Source organism: Motacilla alba, chromosome 2 (assembly GCF_015832195.1).
Source record: "Motacilla alba alba isolate MOTALB_02 chromosome 2, Motacilla_alba_V1.0_pri, whole genome shotgun sequence".
Lineage (NCBI taxonomy): Eukaryota > Metazoa > Chordata > Aves > Passeriformes > Motacillidae > Motacilla > Motacilla alba.
The window spans coordinates 126,275,210-126,294,390 of NC_052017.1; positions in this window are offsets into that span (position 1 = coordinate 126,275,210).

Here is a 19,181-nt window from a genome sequence, read left to right on the forward strand (position 1 = left end):
AAAATATCCTTCATAGGGCTAGAGGACTATATATAAGGCTAGAAATTGCTGGCTAGGAGTTTTAGAACTCCTTTAACAATTTTAGTCAGCTCCAACAACAACCTCAGTTCTGACTTCAAGCTGATGGGAGGCATTAAAATTCTTTATGAGACAGAGGACCTCCACCCTCTACAAGAACTAAGTCTCATTTCTTGCACTTCTAAGAGGAGTAACTAGTCTGAAAATTTTGAAGCTCTGTTAGTTTTTCATCCATCTTTGGGGAGTATCTCAGTCTCTGTTTTTTCTAAGAGCAATTGAATAACAGAGGCGTCAGTCAGAAAAAAAGGAACTGATGCCTTTTTCAGGCTTACCTAGAAGCAGAGCCCAGAAAAAGTTAAAAAGTGGATATATTTAGTGAAGGGCCTTCAGGTACATTAAGGGCAGACGAAGCCTCCCAAAGGGCTACACCCAAAATGGACAATGGTCACAAGTTTTTCAGACAGATACAAGTTTGGTCTATTTACATATCAGGGGTTAATCTTCCAATTATGGCTTCAGGTAATGAAGTCATATTCCCCCAGTTTGCTCACCCCCTCCCAATCCACTTTTGTTTATACTTTTTGTGGCCTGAGGCTGTAGGTTGTCCTTGAATTTCAGGCCTAGAGGAATTGTTTTGTCTGATCAAGATACGAAGCTAACACTTTCTATGGACTTTAGAGTTATACACTAATGCAGGACAGGATTTGAGAAATATAAAGGCTTAAATCTTAAGGCATCACATCAGGACTGAATAAAGAAGAGTATCCCATGCTGCTCTTCATTGAAATTTCTGTGCTTTTTAGGTTTGTGGTACCTAAATCTAAACTACTGTATCTAAGGCTATGAAAAGGTATAAGTTGATGAAGGGCAGAGGTGGGCAGTCAGAAGGTAAATGGGTATAAAAAAGTTGGTTTGAAACTGCTTAAAATAGGTTCTTAGCCACTGAAGCTGCAATAGTGCTGCATCAAAGGTGAATAAGACCTCACCAGACCTCTTACTATCCATTTTTCTGTGGCTTCCTCCCACTGAATCTCCAACACCACAAAGAGAGAGGAGCTTTAGCACTTAATTCAGAGATGCAATTGCCAGACACCCCTCAGGCACTACAGGATTTATTCTGTAGTACATATTTGGCTTCAACCAGAAAGGCATCAGATGGAGAGGCCTCTTTGTTTACCCATCACACAAGGATGAAGGATCTTGAAATCTTTGAAAATGCACTTAACTTTTCAGATCTTTATTACTGTGCCAGGTTAGAGAAGGCCTTGGGTTTGGAATCTGTGTACTTGAGTTTAGTAGAACAAGGGAATTCAGACAGCCAATCACTGAACATTTAATGAGCCTGCAATAAATACGAGCTGTGTTCTATTAAAACAAAAAGAGTTAAACCTTGGTACAAACATTTGGAGAAACAATTACAGAAGAAAGGCCTGTAGGGAACCATTTACAAAATGCACAGAAGAGAATTATCTTAAGGAAGGTGTCTCTGCCATCACTGGAGAGTGCACATTTTTTGTTATATCAACCAACTATACGTAATGCTTTGGATGCCTTAAGGAATCTAAATTTGTGCTAGATGCCCATGTTCAGGTTATAAACTCCTACTCAAAGTGTTGTGAATCTCACAGTCCAGTTGTTAGGTCTGGATTTGTCATCAAATACTTTAGAAGAGCTGAGATTCTTGCTCCACAGTGCTCTTTTCTCCCAAGGCACTATTACGGATGTATGTGCTTACTCCTACATATGCTTAGGGCTTTTATGATTTCTGCTGAAGCTATAAAGTATGTAAGAACTCTTTTTTTCTCAACTCAGTCAAGAACACTTTGGTGCTCTCATGCAGTTTTATCTGTTCTCTGGAAAGAAATGCCTCTGTCAGTAATTTTTCAAGCTGAAAGGTCTGGAAATGTCTGACAGCCCTTCTATTTACTTCTAGCCTCAGAAAATCAGTTGACTTGTGAAAAATCAGTAGTCTGAATACAATGAACACTAAAAGAGAGACACATTACTTTGACAGGACAGATTTTGTTTCTACATCTTTTCCTCTTGCTTTTTTCCAAAAAAAAAAAAAAAAAAAAAAAAAAAAAAGAAAAAGTAAATGATTATGGTATATGGGTGGAGTGGAAAATAGTGACCAGAATTAGGAGTTAAATAAATGGAATATCCATGCTATGTATAAAGCAAATATGGAAAACAAGAGAATGTACCTGAGCATGTATAAACATTTCATATGTATGATTCTTGTATGAAAGAACTCCGTGTATGCAATATTTATTTCATAGGCAAAAATATGAAAGTATTCTATAAATATTACAGCACATACCTAAACAGAAGATCACTAAGCACATTTCTCTGAGAGTAGACAGAGAGATTGTATGTGACATTGCTTAGAAAGGCATTTTTCCATAAAGGACTTGAGAATGTTGGTCAGTTCCAGTCTGTATCAGTGTGAATTGTATAACTTTAGACAATAGACAGAAAGGTGGCAGGTAATTTCAAAAAAACTAGATTTTATCATTTCTAAGTCATTAGTAATCTCACTCTTCATTATCTGACAGTGGAAAAAGTGGACCTCTGAATCTACACTGTCTGATCCACTTTGCAGCATGATGTATTGGAGCAGCTGGGATAGAGTTGAACACTAAATATTAGAGAATCAGGGGTTAAAGATGATAGCAATGACCGAGAAACAAAAGGAGCTACAGTGTACCCAGCTGCTGGGACAATAAAATTTAGCCAATAAAACTGTCTTTCTTATCTAAACAAGCAAAATTATCTGTCAGTGTTAATCATTGTTCTAGGATCTAGATTAATAGAATCCTGAAGTGTAGCTTTTGTCACCTATAGCTCACCTTGTTGAAATTTTATGTAAATCCTCACCGCCACATGTAGAGGAATGCTGTCAAGCTGTGGTTTTAGTTCTGTGAGAACTCAAGCACTTATCAGGGATGAGGTCACTAATAAGCCTTCCTAAAATTTTTATCATTACTTCCAATTAAAACACTTTTGGTCTAGGATTTAAATATATTCCTGCCATTTTTGGGGCCTAATTATTGCAGTGTTGTGACACTGTGACACTATTCGTGCCAACCTCCTGCAGATAATTCAGAAGTGACACTGACCCATGTGTTTTATTTGTCCTTGGTGAGAAAAATACAAAACAAACAAGTCACTATTAATAGTAAGAGATAATTTGGCTTTAAAAATCCCCTTATTTATAACATCTGAAGCTGTTGTATCATATAGAAAGAAACATATTCTAACAAAAGTTATTTTTACCTCTGCTGTTGAACTTTCAAATAATGTTATGGTGGTAGCATAACAATGCCCAAGCTCGCTTTTTTTTTGTCAGCAATAAAATGTAGAATCACTGTTATATATACCACAAATTCCTTCTTTTACAAGAAACAGTCCTGCAAATGATATAAAAAAGCATGTAGGGAAGAGACTGCCTGTGGCGTGACAATTGTGATTGTCTTTGGTTCTTGCCCTGGTCTGGTTTGCCTTCGTTGCCTCTGTTGTTGCTGTGTGGTGAGCAGAGGACAAGCTTCGGGCTCTGGGCTCGTCACAAGCACTCAGCTGTCCCCATTCCTGCAAGGAGAGGCTGCATCATGGAAGGGGAGCTCATGAAAAGATAAAAACACAGTCCTACTGTCAGAGCAGAGCACAGCCAAAACCTCGCTGTTCAGGCACAATAGTACTGAGTCTATCAATAGTAACTGATGAGCATTGTCCTTTTTTGGACACCTGTATTTAATTTATTTAAAATATTTAATCAGCCTTACACTCAAAAGTTGCCTCAAAACCTTCAGCAGAGCAAACCCTTGGGCATATCCTTGTGTTTCCAGGCAAGAACATACCATAAGAGGAATTTCTGTAGTCTTGTGTAGTTTGGCAGGCTTCATGGAAGTCTTCTGTGTAGTAATTGTCACAAATACATGAATAATTTACTTCATTACATTTTGAGCAGGTTGGGAAAGAAAACAAGAATGTGTGCCTTGGCCTAAAAGTTCTACAAAAAGGCACGTTTCTTCATTTTATCTGTCCCAAGAATCTTTAATCTACAGATATCTGTTATGTTATTTTCTTCAAAGAAATAGCTTGCCCTATTGAAATGCTGTTTAAGATGAGTCATTTTGAGGTTTGAGGTAACAGCTTTATATACAGTAGTTTATTATTCATGTGAGTGACTTATGTGACAAGCTGCTCAAAGCAATAATTAAATAAATTATCTAAAAATCAAACAATGAATAATTGAGTGTTTTTATTTCCAGTCATTCACTAAAGTGTCATTCAGGAATTAGGAGCTTTTGAATTCTGTCTTCTTAGGTGACAATATCCAAAGATGGTCATGATGAGCTTTGTTCCTGTTAAAGTACCAGATTAAGGACTCCTAGAAGTTGAAATATTTTCTTAATTATAAAAAATAAACATCCCAGTTGTTTTGTCTACCATTTAACTTTCTAAAACCATAAAAAATAATCTTTGCACTAAATCCAGAAAAGAAAGCAGAATTTCTTTTCCTGTGCAAGTCCCTAATCCAACCCCAAAAAAGGTTAACTTCAGCTAAAGGAGGTTGCTCAGAGCCGTGTCCAGCTGAGGTTTGAAAGTCTCTAGGATGAAAGTTTCACCACCTTATACTCTATATTTGGGGTTTTTTGTTAACAAGTATCTAAATGGAGTTCCACTTGGGGCAATGTGCATCACTTGCCTCTTTTCACTGTGCACCTCAGAGAGGCAGCTGGGTGCATCTTCCCTAGAACTTCTCTTAGTAGTGGTCAGTTGTGATTCAATAGCCTGTAAGCCCTCTCTTCCTCTGGTTAGCCAACCTCAGCTGCCCCACAGGAGACAGGCTTCAGGCCCTTTGCCACCTAAGTGACCATCCCCTGGCCTCTCTCCAGTTTGGTGATGCCACTTTTGTTACAGATGGTGGGTAATATTGGGCACTATATCCTGGATATTGGGCTGTATTCTAGTCCTTACAAGGGATGAGCAGAGACATCCTGCACAGTCTCCATCCTAGGAGGTCTGCAAGCCTAAACTGAGTAAAGCCCCGAGCGCCCTGGTCTGACCTCACAGCTGACCTTCCATCCTGAGTTATCATGTGTCTCTGTATGTCACAGCATAGGACACAGCACATGCCACAGTCGAAATGGCCACAACACATAGAGTACCAGCATGCAATTCCAGAAGGCTTCAACACATATAGAGTAACATCACATCACCTCAGAAGGTTTCAGGCATCTACCCTTCTTTAGCTCAACCTTTTATACCCATGCTGAGGCATTGCCCTGTGTGCCTTCTGTTCCCTTTGGTGATTGGCCAGTGCACCTCAGCACTCCATGGCTCATTGCTGTCAATGCTGTTCACCTGCTTTTCACAGCTGTAGCCCATCTGGGATGAGGCTGGCTGCAGCCCCACTCCCAAATACCACAAACTGTGTGCCTACAGCTGTAAGCAGTGACCTCCCTTGAATTGCTGACTTGCACTTCTGCTGAGGCAGCCCAGCAGACACTTAGCCTGGGTCACCCCAAAGGCACATCTGACTCATCCCTCTGCTGCTCTTGAGAAGCTGAGATAACAAGAGGTACAAGATGCCCCATTCTCATTTGGGGTACATTCATTATGTTTCAGTAGTGATGATTAAATCTATGAACAAACACAGGGTTAGCTAAGGGTTGAACATTTAAAAATGATTGGGCAGTGCAGTTTAAATATGACATATTGAGGTTATTTATTTCTCATTAAAAAAACAATTCCTGTTTTATTTTTCTGTTAACATCTATTAAAGTGAAGGCAGCATATGAGCGACAGTTTATTTGTCTAAAACACTGCTCTCATTCCCCTTCCACTTTTCTCCCAAATGAAAAGCAAATCAAACTTTTTGCAAGTTTATGACCTCTCTATGACCCTGTATTTACTTGCCAAACACATGTTAAGGCAGAGTGAAATTGCTTTTATTTCTGATATAAAACTACACATTCTATGGCCAAGTGCTTTGCTAAGAAACAATACCTTTTCCATTTTTCACTTTTGTAAAAAGCAAAGAGAATCTGTTCATTTTACAGAAATGAAAAGTGAAACAGACATTATTTGTAACATCTGCCAAAATCTGAACAGGCAAGCACCTCCAGCAGCTCTGGATAGTGTTGGCTGTATTTTCTCAACTCCTCTGTGTACACATGAAGAAATTTCTAAATATACCGATGGCTTTTTGCATATCAGTAATAAAGAGCAAGAGAACAAAATAGCAATTGATAATGTTATGTAGTCACACACTAGTACAAGGCCACTGAAAAATTCAGTGAGTGATTAATCAGCTGAATGGTTCATTTTCCTTGGGGGTCTAACAAACAATTAACATTGATAAATGAACCAATTTATTTCCTTTTGTAAAAATATAAATTGAAATCAACAAAGCTGTTGTCTGTCTCTGTCACTAGATTGTCCCAGTGAAACTAATGAAAAATATAAGCTATAAATGGGGAAGAAAAGGTAAAGATCAGTGTAAAATTCAGACAGGGAAATTTTAGCAGCTCCTGCAATTTAAAATCTCTTACTATTTTTTTTAATTATAATATTTCAAGTTTCTAAACATAATTCAGACATACAGTACCTTGCTGGCAGCAGTGGATCCACAAGGGCCATTAAAAGCATAATGCACTCCCTTGCCCTATGACTGGAAGAATGCTCCTATAGCAACACTTTAGAATAGTGTGAGATTTCCTCAAAGCTGAAAGACAGTAAAGAAACTGCTGTGACATCTACAGAGGAGGTGGCCACTGGGATGCTTTCTATTTGATCACATCAACTTTTCCTGTAGAACCCTGGAGCAACAATATCAAACTCCAGACCATCCTTCAACACACTTGGCTTTCTTACTATTTTTTGTTTACAGAACCATGATGCTTAAAAGGCCAAATCACTGATATTTTTATATAGAGAAGTGGGTAGATCCTGATGTAATTAAATTCCTTTTGAATCAACTCCCTTCTCCCACAATAAGGGACTCAATTCTGGTGCCCAGTGTGAAACAACTTGCAGGTTAGAAATGACACAAAGAATGGGTGAATATATAGGTAGGTGCTAATTGTCTACCTCTGGACTCTAAGGTCATGATTGCTTATTAGGGGGATGGTAGATTTTTGCTGGAACTCTTGGAGAAAAAGCAGAGAGATCAAATATTTTTTGTTCCACAATTCTATAACTTGGACCTATGCAAATAATAAATATGCTTTTCATTTGGAGAATATATTTCCTGTTTTTTAAGGAATGTTCCTGTGGCAGAACATTTACTTAAGTGTTACCAAATACTCTTTGATTGCTGCAAATATCTATAAGAACCATGCAAAGATGATGATTATACTAACACTTCTTGCCCTCTGGAAGAGAAAATAAGGCAAGGTACATTATAAACACCTTATCAAATAGTAATTTCATGCTGCTACTACATGGGCAAATACAGGCTAATGAGAAAAACTTGGTGACCGAAATAATTTAGGAAGAACAGCTCATTGACTAGTGATGATTTCAGTGTTCTTCAAACCAAATGTTGCTTGTTACACATATGAGATTTGGTCTGCCTATCCAGAGCTCAATTCTGAACTCATTAGAGAGCTTAACAAAACTCATCTTCTTTTATGGTGATTGCCTTTAAAGACGCTTGGGCCTGACAAAGCACAACAAGAGTAGTAGGTAAATAAAGAGAACTAGGAGAAGTAAATAGGAAGAGGAGATGAAAAGGTGCTTTATGCCGCTGCATGCAATTAAAGTTGAAATACAAGGGTTTCAGCAGCAGGAGCAAAGCATAACACGTCAGGGTTTTTTTTTTTTCCTTTTAACTCTACAGTCTAGGCCTTTGTCTTCCCCCCAGCTCCAGTGTTCAGAAGTAGCTGTGCTCCTTTCAGGTTTCGGTTATTGAGAAAAGGTCAACAAGAGGCAGGAGAAAACATTAAACAACTCTTATTTAGCTTTTTTCATCAAACATAAAGCTAACAGTCTCCTGTACCTACAAATTTCTGGAAACTACAAATGCTGGGCAGAGGAGCAGGAGGTCTTAGAAACAGAGGTAGTTAGAGAAGCTGATAAAGGAAAACTAATAGCTACACCAAGGAGATCAAGTAAAAGCATCAAGTGCAGTAGGTTTATCATAATCTGTTCTCTAAATTCTGGTTTGGTATATTATTTTCCAATTATTTTTTTAGCTTTCTTCTGTTCCTTATTCAACAAAATAGTCACAAAAACAAAGGCTCAGACAATGTAATTTAATAGAGGGTTTTATTAAAGAAAACCAAAATTTTATGTTTGCACTGGTAGGAGAATTGATTTTGCTTCTCTGCTTTTAAGACACTTGGCACAGTATTGAGGGACAATTAATATATTTGTACTGGCTTCATACACAGGTTTTAAACCCCTCATCATCCACCTGGCTCCAATCTGGTACAAGCCTGCTGCCTTTTTCAGATCAGAAACACAATGTCACAATGAAGGGGATGTGCAGAATAGCACCACCAGCTCATACCTTGGTGATCCAGGGACTTGAGCCCCATCTTAAGAAGGTCCTGCTTACCAAAGGTTGTACAGATGGACCCCAAGTTAGATGTGACTGGAAGCAACCTTCTGGCCACCATGTGTTCCCTTCCAGAGCTTCTTCCCATTACTTCTGCCCAGCCCTTCACTGGACACCTCAGTTCTCAGGTGTGGTCTCTGCCTTGCTGCCCCAAAAAGTACAGGGTGGCTGTTGCCTTCAGCCTGTCTCCCCAGCAGCACTGCAGGGACAGTCTCAGTGACACCCTGCATAGCTGCCCCTTGGCAGTTGGAGCAGGGAGGCAGAAGCAAATAGCAGTATCTCCTTCCCCTGAGGTGAGGGGACAGATGGGCTTCCCTTTCCATGCCTCTTCTCAAGGTAACAAAACGGGGAACTGTGATCAAAAATTTTCGTAACTGTTCTGAAGTGTGTTCTGTTTCTTGACCATTCAGGTGGGTTTTGGGAAGAGTTTTGTTCATTGTTGGGTATTTCTGCCTGTCCTCACAAGTCATGGCAAAATATTTATTTTCCTTGCAACTTTTTTTATCTGGTAGTTATTAATGGTTTCTAGCATCTGCTCATGTTCCCTGTTTGGAAGTACTAAAGCAAATAACCACATAATTAATATGCTGTCTTGGTAAGTAACTTATTTTTGTCGCTCTTTTAAGTCCCACGGTCCTCTTCAGGCTACTTTCCTCCCTTAATGTTTTTGAATCCATTCCCATTTTTAAAGAAAGCTCAAGTACATCCTTCTCTTCATCCCTGCAGTTTGATTTCTTTTTGCTTTGTTTTACAGCCTGAAATTTGCTCTCAACTCTTTTGTTTTTCCTCCATAGCTGAATAATTTCCTGCATGAATCATAGAGATTAGGAGCTAGGCTGAATGCAAAATGTAGAAAGGCAAGATTCCTCTATAAAGAAGGTCTGCTACAGGTCTGTGGTTTTAAACTAGCATGCCTGAATTACAAAAATGTTGGTTATCAAGAGTCTATATAAAAATGATGCCACAGAAAATAGGCATGGGCTTCTTCAAATTTCAAGAAAAGTCCAAAATACCTGAATGATTCAGACAAAGTTAAGCCTCAGTTTTTCTGGATCTTAAGGCCCAAGGATGCATTGTCTAAATTAGTTTGAAAGCAGTATATTTAAAGGGATTCAAGTCTTTTTGCTGACACTGCACTGCTCTTTGAGGAGATAAGCACTGAGTTTTGCCGTTGTATAAGGCAAAGTGGCCATTCTTAACCTCATCATTATTCTTTCCATTCTCAGAATTCTCATTTAAAATCTTCACATCCCAGCAGAAATGATGGGAGATGTATCTCATTTTATTTTGAATTGGAAGAGAATATACATTTTTAAGAAATTTTATGTTATAAAAAGGTTTGCTGTCATAAAATTGTCATCTTTAATTGAATCTAAATCAATAATATAGGTACAAAACCACAATATAATTAAATAAATAAAAAAGAGAAGTCAGAATATTTATGGCCACTGACTTCTCTCTTCTTCCCACTTTCTTGTTCTGCACAGTAGTTTCTCCCATGGTTCCTAATAATGGCCTGAGCTTATTTTATCCATGAGGGAAAAGCCTACTGATCTTTTGATAGTTGCTCCTGATTTGTTTGAGGGAAAGCCTAACTCCCAGCTACTCCTCTACTTCCAATTCATATATCCTTTCCATCACAGCTAGGCACAATGGTTCCCAGTTTTACAATTTCCTCCATGCTTCCTGACATCTAAAATTTGTTGCTGTCCTTAAGAGGACTGGAAGGTTTGCCATAATAAGCCCTGCCTTCAGATTTTGTAGGCCTGAAGTCTTTCACACATGCCCTCAGTAGTTCAGACATAAAAAGAATGAATAACCAAGAGGAGGCTTTCTAACCCGCTCCACTCTGCATGGAGCAGTGAGAGACAAGATCCGAGCAGCCTGGTCTAAGGTAAGGCATCCCTGCCTATGACAGGGGGGTTGGAACTAGACGATCTTTAAGGTCACTTCCAACCCAAATAATTCTATGACTCTAAGAGGCCAACTTAACTGCAAACGGACCTGGAATAGAGAAGAAACCAATTACTGATAATTACACAAATATTTTAAAACAATCTTAAATATTGTAGGAAAACAGCAGATGACACTTTTCTTTGTGTTAGCTTATGACCCTCATCCTTGAGAGCTCTAGAATTTCCTAACACTCCCCTAACAGAAGCTTTGAGCATCACCACAGCAACAATTTAGGGGTGAAAACAGGAGAACTGCTTTAGTAAATTTAGTGACACAGTGAACTGCTGTCATAAAGAAAATCAAGTGAGAGATCAGAAAAATGTAGGGACTTCTGAAATGTCTGTTTGAACACAAAAAAAAAATTCTGTGAAGCTTCACTGAGCAGTCTCTGTTAAAAAAAAAAAAAGTGGGTAGCATTGTATTAGATTGTGTTATCTGAAACGTATTTCTAAAATATAAAAAAAATGGCAAGAATATGGTTGTGGGATTTTACACCTCCTGAAAGGAAGTGGGAGAATTTTTCTTATTGTTGCTGATACCTTTGGTAACATCTGCAACAACTAAAATTTAAAGTACAAAAAAATTACTTTATATCATTGATCGGCCATGGGTGTAAAATGGACCACGTAAAGAAGATACAATTAAGTAGATATAAGTGTTTCAAAGATAAAAAGAAATCTGCAAGACTTCTTACTATGAAAAACCAATGGGCATAAGGAACACCTGTAATAGAGCAGCAGGAAATAGCTCCATTTGAACAAGAACATTAACAGCATAAAATGAGGAAAAAAATCTGACAAATGGATATTTGGGTGCGTACCCACTCCCTGCTGGGAGACAGGGACTCTCAGGTTACAGTGCTAACTGAAAAACACACAGCTGCAGCCTGGATGGATTTGGAGAAGTAAGCAGGGGAAGGCAGCATCTTCACCTCACAGAAGATTTCGATTTACTGAGCTTTCTCTATGTCTTGCACTGCCAGAAGAGCCCAGAGATGGCAAAGCTGGCTACCATCCCTCCCTCCCTCTCTCCCTCCCTCCCTCCCCACAGAGCTTCCAGCACTGGGAGGAAGAAGGGTTCAGGGCACTGGCAGTGCATGTCAAGAAGGGGCTGTTATTCAGAGTTACACTTGAAAGAAGCGGCATAGAGAGCCACAGAAATAGTGAGAAACTGCCACACAACTCTCGGTGGTGTCAGCACTGAGAATACACCTTAGGGTCCTTTATTCTTAAGTGTTTGCACTGTGAAAATCTATCAGAAAATTGGTTCTCAATGGTTTTCAAAATTCAGGTCCTTTGATGTGCCTGAAAATGGATATCAGTATTTTGAGGCATTTAAAGTACCAAGTTACATCTGAAAAAGGTTATTAAGCCTTTGTCTCCATATATACATACTTAGAAACCTTGAACTTTGGCTACAAAGTCAATCAAAATCAATCATTTTTGTAATAAAAAATTATTTCAAAAGCCTTAAGCACTTTTAAAGCCCTGACTATCAGTGACTGGAAAGTTTATAACCTTTTCAGAACCTTGTTGGTGGAAAGGTAATTAAATACTGCCTTGTTGCACAGCTGACATTTTCAGACTTGTGGATCTTGAGTTTTTCCAGATCCTTGATTTCTACAAACAGAAAAATCTCACTGAAAATCCTGATAAGATTTTCTATTAACCTCTTTATAGTCTGCAACATTAGCTACTGCTGTTGAATTTTCTTCAATTCCTTTGAGGATGGGGTATCAACTTGGAGCCTTACCCTGGACTCTTTGCCTGCAGTTGGATTCACAACACAAAGTTCCCCTTACTGCATTATGCCACGCATGACTCAGGGTAGTTGGTGAATTAAACTCACAGTACTACCAAATTAGCATGGAGAAAAGACATAATAGTTATACTGTGCATGGACATATGCCCATGCATATAAAATGCATGTAAAATTAAGAACCCTTTCAGGTATATGAGTACTTCCTTAAAAACTGGGAATGAGGAGGGAAAAGATAACAAAGGAATGTAGTGAAGCAGATTGAATGGCTTGATACTTTGCAGAGTGATGTGGGTTGAAATAGTCCTACTGCATCACAAGACATTAAACAAAAGCCATACAGGTTCTGAGCAAAATACTCTGTAGGTACGATTTTCTAAAAATGGAGCAAGCCCAGCATGTCTGGAGCACTTGCATGAGCAACATCTAAAACACCACAATAGTAGGGCATGGTAAAATCCAACTGTTTACTCAATTCCATTCTGCTGTAAGCCCTGTTGAAAGTTGCCTGTAACAAAACATGAGAGACTTACACAAACCTGGATATAACTCTCATGGAAGGAGTTAAGGAGAATGCTCACTTCAGCTTAGCAAAGACAAGGCATTCACTCATCCTTATCTCACTGGTTTAACACCTGTAGTATTCCCAAATAATAGACATGCACTGTGCTCATGCTATTAAAGCAATGTTCTAAAGATGGCCAGAGAGTTTAGTGGCCAAGCAATGTTATTTGAATTATGCGTTCCATTACTGCCCATTGTTAAACAGGAAGTATCATGCAGTCATTGAACAGGAACAGAACATTTCAGGTGCAAGGCAATACTTTTTAGAAATGACAGGATGAAATTGCAAGGGCACAGAAACACTGTGAATTGTTTCCCTGAGATACTGACATAATCAAGGGACTAATATTCCCTGAAATTATGTGAAGTGCAGGCAAATACCTGTGAAGTTGCAAAGAGAGGACTGTGTCATTCACAGATCTGAGACTTAGGAAAATTTGTGTTTAGGAAAGTCACTTTTACATGCCCAGAGAGTGGGTAGGAAAGAAGTGTGTAGATTAGAGTCTGAATATTTTTATAATTGGTTGTTTTCCACTCTTTCATTACCACCTCCCTTCAAAGGAAGGTAGAGGAGAAGTTTGAGTGACGGTTCTACACCCTCCCTTCCTCCCTTTCCAGCCAGACCATTTGAAGTCTTGGTAGGTGAAGTATTTGCAGCTTGAAATGGGCCATTTGAGTCATATTCCTAACTGAATGGAGTTAAGAAATTCATCAGATTTCTAAAGAGCAGCACAGCCTGCATGGTCAATATGCAATAGCCACTTAAAAATCTTATAGACCTAATGTCAACAGAAGGAGACAGTACAGTAAGGTGAAAATCTGAACAGCAACTCTGAAAAAAAATATTTTAGAAAATATGAGTAAGATGTAAGCAAGTTTATATGTGCAAAATGGTTAGCAAATAAGGTACCAAGTAAAAAAAATGCCTCAAGAATATAAGATGTAAAGGAAGCCATAAGAAAACATTCAAATTAGATAGTATCCCCTGTGGAAGCAGTGTAATATGCAGAGCAAATAAAATTTCATCTGCTATAGGAGTAGATGTGCTTGAAAATAACCATTCCAAGGTGAAAGTCATTCACCCCTCCAAAAAAATAAGCCATAAAAAGGAATATATTCTCCCAAGTTTTCAGACCACCAGCCTCTTCTGAACTCTTCCTTCAAAGAGAAGTTTCCTTCTCCAAAGAGTGACATATTCTGCTGCTGTAAAGTAATTTCACTGGAATAATTTCTGGGAGGGAAGGAAAGAACTATTGAAGAGACTTAAAGCACAGAAGAAAATACTTGTCCCTAAATATTCTGTGCATCTTGGAAAACTCCATCCCTTCCATTTTATAAAAAAAAAGACAATAGTGGATTTATGGAAAATCCAAACCATTTGTCCTTCCAAATATGGCAGGTGCTTTCACATTGCTTTTCCAGATGAGAATATTCTGAGAAAAGATAACTTATGAAGCTGAATGTTCCCAGAAGGGGTACAAAGGATCTGATTAGTCAGAGAAACTTCAAAAAATAATTACTAAACATGACTGACTTTGTTTTATTTTAATAAATAAAAAAGCAACTCCAGATCATCGTATTAATATTAAAATGTACTCTGAAACATACCTTTCCTTCGTGTAATTTTCCTAGGAAATTCATCAAAGCTGTGGTCTGATGCTTGCTGTATGATATTCCTGCTAAGGATTAACATGTGGTCACTGTGATGCTAATGGGCAATCTGAAAATATGGATTAGAATAGAGTATGCAAACTGTTACTCCAGTGAATGAAACTGATAGTAGAAACCATGGTATCAGATCTCCATTTTTTATAGCTGAACTCACACCAATACTGCAGTAGGTACTACTGCTGCTAATTCAGAAGCTTTTTGGTGCTTCCTCCTGTATATTTTTGCTCATCTAAATAATTATCCAACTGAAAAATACAGCTTTCTTTTTTAAATAACATTGAAAAAAATGTTTCTCTGAATTTTCTTTATCTTCCTGGAATCTGATATTGACACATTTTGTGTGTTAGTGCAGTGAAACCTTGCTATTGACACTGGTTTGTAAGTCTTCATTAAGATGGGTAAAAATTAGCATTTACATTGCTTCAGTATCATCTTCTGCAAGTAGATATTTTCATGTTAAAACTTGAGGGGATTTCACAGAATAAAAAAATTAACAAAAGAAACAACTGTTTTCAGGTAAGATTTAAGCACAAAAAATGTAGTCACATCCATGCTGCTGTAAGAAGAGCAGAAGGAAAAGGCTGAGGGGCTAAGCAATTGATTTGAGCTAGGGGTTCCCAGAAAACTGAAGTTCCAAAATCACGGTTAAGTGGGCCTTTTCCCCTCTCAAGTTTTAGAGAGATGTTCAGAGTTCAAAATGTTCAGAGTTTGCTGAAACCTTCTAAGCTGACTTAGGGCCCTCAGTGAAACTCTTCCCCTCCAAATGCCACTCTGCCCTTAGTAGTAACAGGATGAGTGATGGGGTTGGCTTTTATCTCATCTTGGCTGTAAACCAGTGGTAACCCCTGTGTTTCAGTTCCAAATGACTTTTCACTCACAGTACTGTACCCTCAAGAATTCTTGTTTATGGCACTGAAAGCAGTGCTAACTCTGTATTTTTCCAGTGCTTTCTCTTTTCTCTACTTACAAGAGATGACATGGACAAAAATTGCACAAAAACACATTTCTGCTTCCTGACACACAGCAGAAGTGATTCCACATAAGCAACTACACACGGAGTGATGGAGAGGGGCATTTGTCAATAGAAGGTGAAGAGAGCCAGGGGCACTGATTTTGAGCGACAGATTCAGAATGGGGCAAGGACTGAGAGTTGAATGAGTTATCTTGATGCTAGGATATCAACAATTTACCACAGTGTATTTGCTCCTTAGAGGAGATGACAGTTTTGAAAGGATCAGCAATGTATCTGTTAAGTTTCATGAAAAGGTGAAAATATCTGTAGCACAGAAAAATCAAAACTTTTGTGGTTTATATTGACAGTATCCTGACCAGATTTTTTTTTAATATTTGCAAAAAAAAAAATAGGTCTTCCCAGAAATACAGTATAAGGCATTGGATATTCTCCTCTAAAAGGGAAAAGTAAAATTTGAATGTTTATGTCTGTCATGTTCTGGATGACCATATAGCAGCAAAAAAATTATTTGATAAACAAACAAAAAACCATCTCCATAGATTAGGAAATAGAATATAGGGTATGGAGTTCCTGCCTCCCACAGTTCTTAAGTCCGTAAGATTGACAAGCTAAATCTCACAAGGTCTTTTTTATTTCATTGTCTTCATCTTCTTAACAGGAATTGGCTAAGAAGGAGAGGAAATTTGAACATTCATTTCATCAGTGATTCAGAGAATCAGTAATGAAAGTAAATGTGTGATGCCAATAGAAAATGCTGCAGCAAATACAGAAACACATATATTAAATACATGCATGTGCTGTCAAAAAGACTTTTCTCTGATAAACTTGCATTTTCCCAATTAAGCACAAAATTTAATTTCGTGCACAAAGTCTGTGTGCACCTCTTTTTTCTCTTCTGGCTTTGACATCATCTTGCAGCTCTAGTTATTACTGTGTAATTGTCTTGAAATGTAGTTATTGTTAGGAATCATTGCAGATGTTCCCTATGTAATTCAAACTAAATGAATATAGAATTAAATTACCAGTGCAAAGCTTTAGCAGGGCAAGTTGAAGCAAAAATGGTAAATTATTCACTCTCTTTATAGGAAACCATCCAAAAGTGTAATGGTAAGTTAAGTAAGCAGTATTTCTTGCTTGAGAATCCAGAAAGATTCAAAACAGGATGTCAGAGTTAGTGGTGAATAGCTTAATATATTGACCCCATTCGAGACATGTAATACTGAAGTATCATTGCTCCGTGACTCTGGTAGGGAGAAGTCAATAAAAATGCACCAGCAGCTGTCTTAAATTTTACTGGGACCTGGAATACTATCATGGACCAGAGGTTGTGGTTATTTTATATTATAATCCATGACACCTAGGACTTTCAGTTCTCTTTGAGAAAGCTTAAAATATGCTAAAGACCCCGAGGACTGTGAGTACTTCCCCAGCCATCAGACCAAAAAGGGGTAACAAGTATCAAACACCTCATTTTGAAGAAAGGATGTGAGTCCCCAGACCTATAAATCAGACCAGACATTCTCTCTACAATAGAAGAGATGCATATTAATAAGCAAGTTATGTACAATGATGTGGGAAAAATCAGCATTTCAAGATGCATTTCTGAGCTGGAGTTCCCTTAGCTCCCGGTTATGAATGATACTTCCATTCCATAACTATTCAAAGGCCAACATAGAAATTAAAAGAGCATTTCATGGTCTTAAAGAAGGTATAAACCTAAAACTGAGGGTTCAGTAGACAAAGTTGATTTGCCAACAGCTTTCAGACAACTGTATGTGGATTACAGTACTCAGAGAGAATCAGTGATGATTCCACAGCTGCATGGAATGAGCAGACCATGCTCATCAGACCTGGCATCATTTTATTTCTCTTTACAAAACAGAGGCCATTCAACTCTTAATTTTATGAAAATGAAGTGTCATTAACATTCTGGACAACTCTGGACACTGACTGAGGCCAAACAGCCAGTGTGTGGGATGTTCAACAAATGCACCAGACGAAAAATCTGAAATTAGGTGTATCTGAATGAACTTCCTGTTGTTTCAAACAAGCTGGGTTTTTTTCTTGTGGGTTTTTTTTTTCCCATGACTCTTCTCTGCTTTCAACATTTAAACCATGCTAGAATTGACACTTGCGAATAGGTCTTTATTTTGTGAACATAGCTAATAAAATCCATAAAATATGGATTTTTTCCAATGCACTCTTTTTATTCCCCTAGAAGTCAGTGATTGCTGTAACAGCTTTCCAGACTTCCCCTGAAGTTAGTGAAAAAATCCCATCAGCTCAAAAGTATGAGATTTTCCTTCTTAGTGGAAGTGGATGCTACGGGGGATTTTCTTTGTTAATTTTTCTTTTTAATGTGCATCATTCTGCAAAATCTGGATTCTGCATTAATTGCTAAGTCTTTTTAGTAAAAACATTAGGAGTTTTGTGTCTGAACTTGGATTGATGGCCAAAGCAGAAACAAAAGTGCTTCTACTTCCAAAACAAGTTCGACAGATATTATAGGAGATACCTTACAAGTACATTCATTGAATTATCAAATTGCATAGGCTGACTATTGGCATAAAAGAAAAGCACAATAGCCACAAAGTTTGGCTTGAGTTAGATCATTAATTCCACCATTAATCCTTTGGATCAGTCAGTCTATAGGGACAGAATGCATCTGTTCAGAGCATGAGCTTGGATGATCCACTTTGCCTCTCAAGTTCTTCCCCTCAAGCCACAGGAGAAATTGCAGAGCACTAACTTCTAAAGCTGCCCTTTAGCACCTAAGCTGTTCTTTAAGATCTCAGGCTTGTACTTCCTTGCCTTTTAAGAAATGCAGAAAAAATGTCTTCTGAAAACATCAACATGCTATTGCTCTAAACCTCAAGGCAGATATTAAAGCTAAATGCTGGGTTTCTTCAAAATCAATTTATTTAACTACATGTATAGGTTATAAATAAAAATGTAACAATAAGTAGGATAAAACCTATTACAGATCATGATAGGTGAAAGTAGCTTTCTTTGCACTGAATTTCACTTATGCCATTTTAATTAAATCAGTTATTATCAAAAAATACTTTTTAAGTATCTTGTAGAAGATAATAAATGTTATTCTAGTCCGTGATCCCATGAAACATTCTGCATAGATGCACTAACCTTCCTGCCCAGCATAGGCTGAGTGGGAAGTGCAGTATAGACCTCCAAAAACCTCTAGAGTAATTTTCTTGCATAGTTTCAGTCTACAACATGCTGTTGAACCAAATCACCTCATACCTATTTTGCTTATTAAGCTGTCTGAAAATGTATTTTGGTATTAGTATTTTGCATCTTATACCTATCTCTTTCCAGGTTGCAACAGTACGTACAACTTTCTTGTTTTTATAGGGTGTTTTGACAAACTTGTAAAAGTGTTCATGTTTTCCTGTAAAAAAATTTTGTGAAAGTCTGTGTTGATATATCACTGACAAGTTTCTTTACTGTCTGTTGTCCTTTAACTTTTTTTGTTGTTGTTTCTTTTTATAAGCATCATTTTATAAGCATCTCTTTGCCATTAAGGTCTAAAAGATGAGTGGTATCTGACTTTTTTCCTTCTTCTCTACCACTGCATCCAAGTCTTATCAGTTCTTTTCATCAAATTTTAAAGTCTTCAATCGCTTGTGTAGGTCTTAATAACCAGTAACTAGCAAG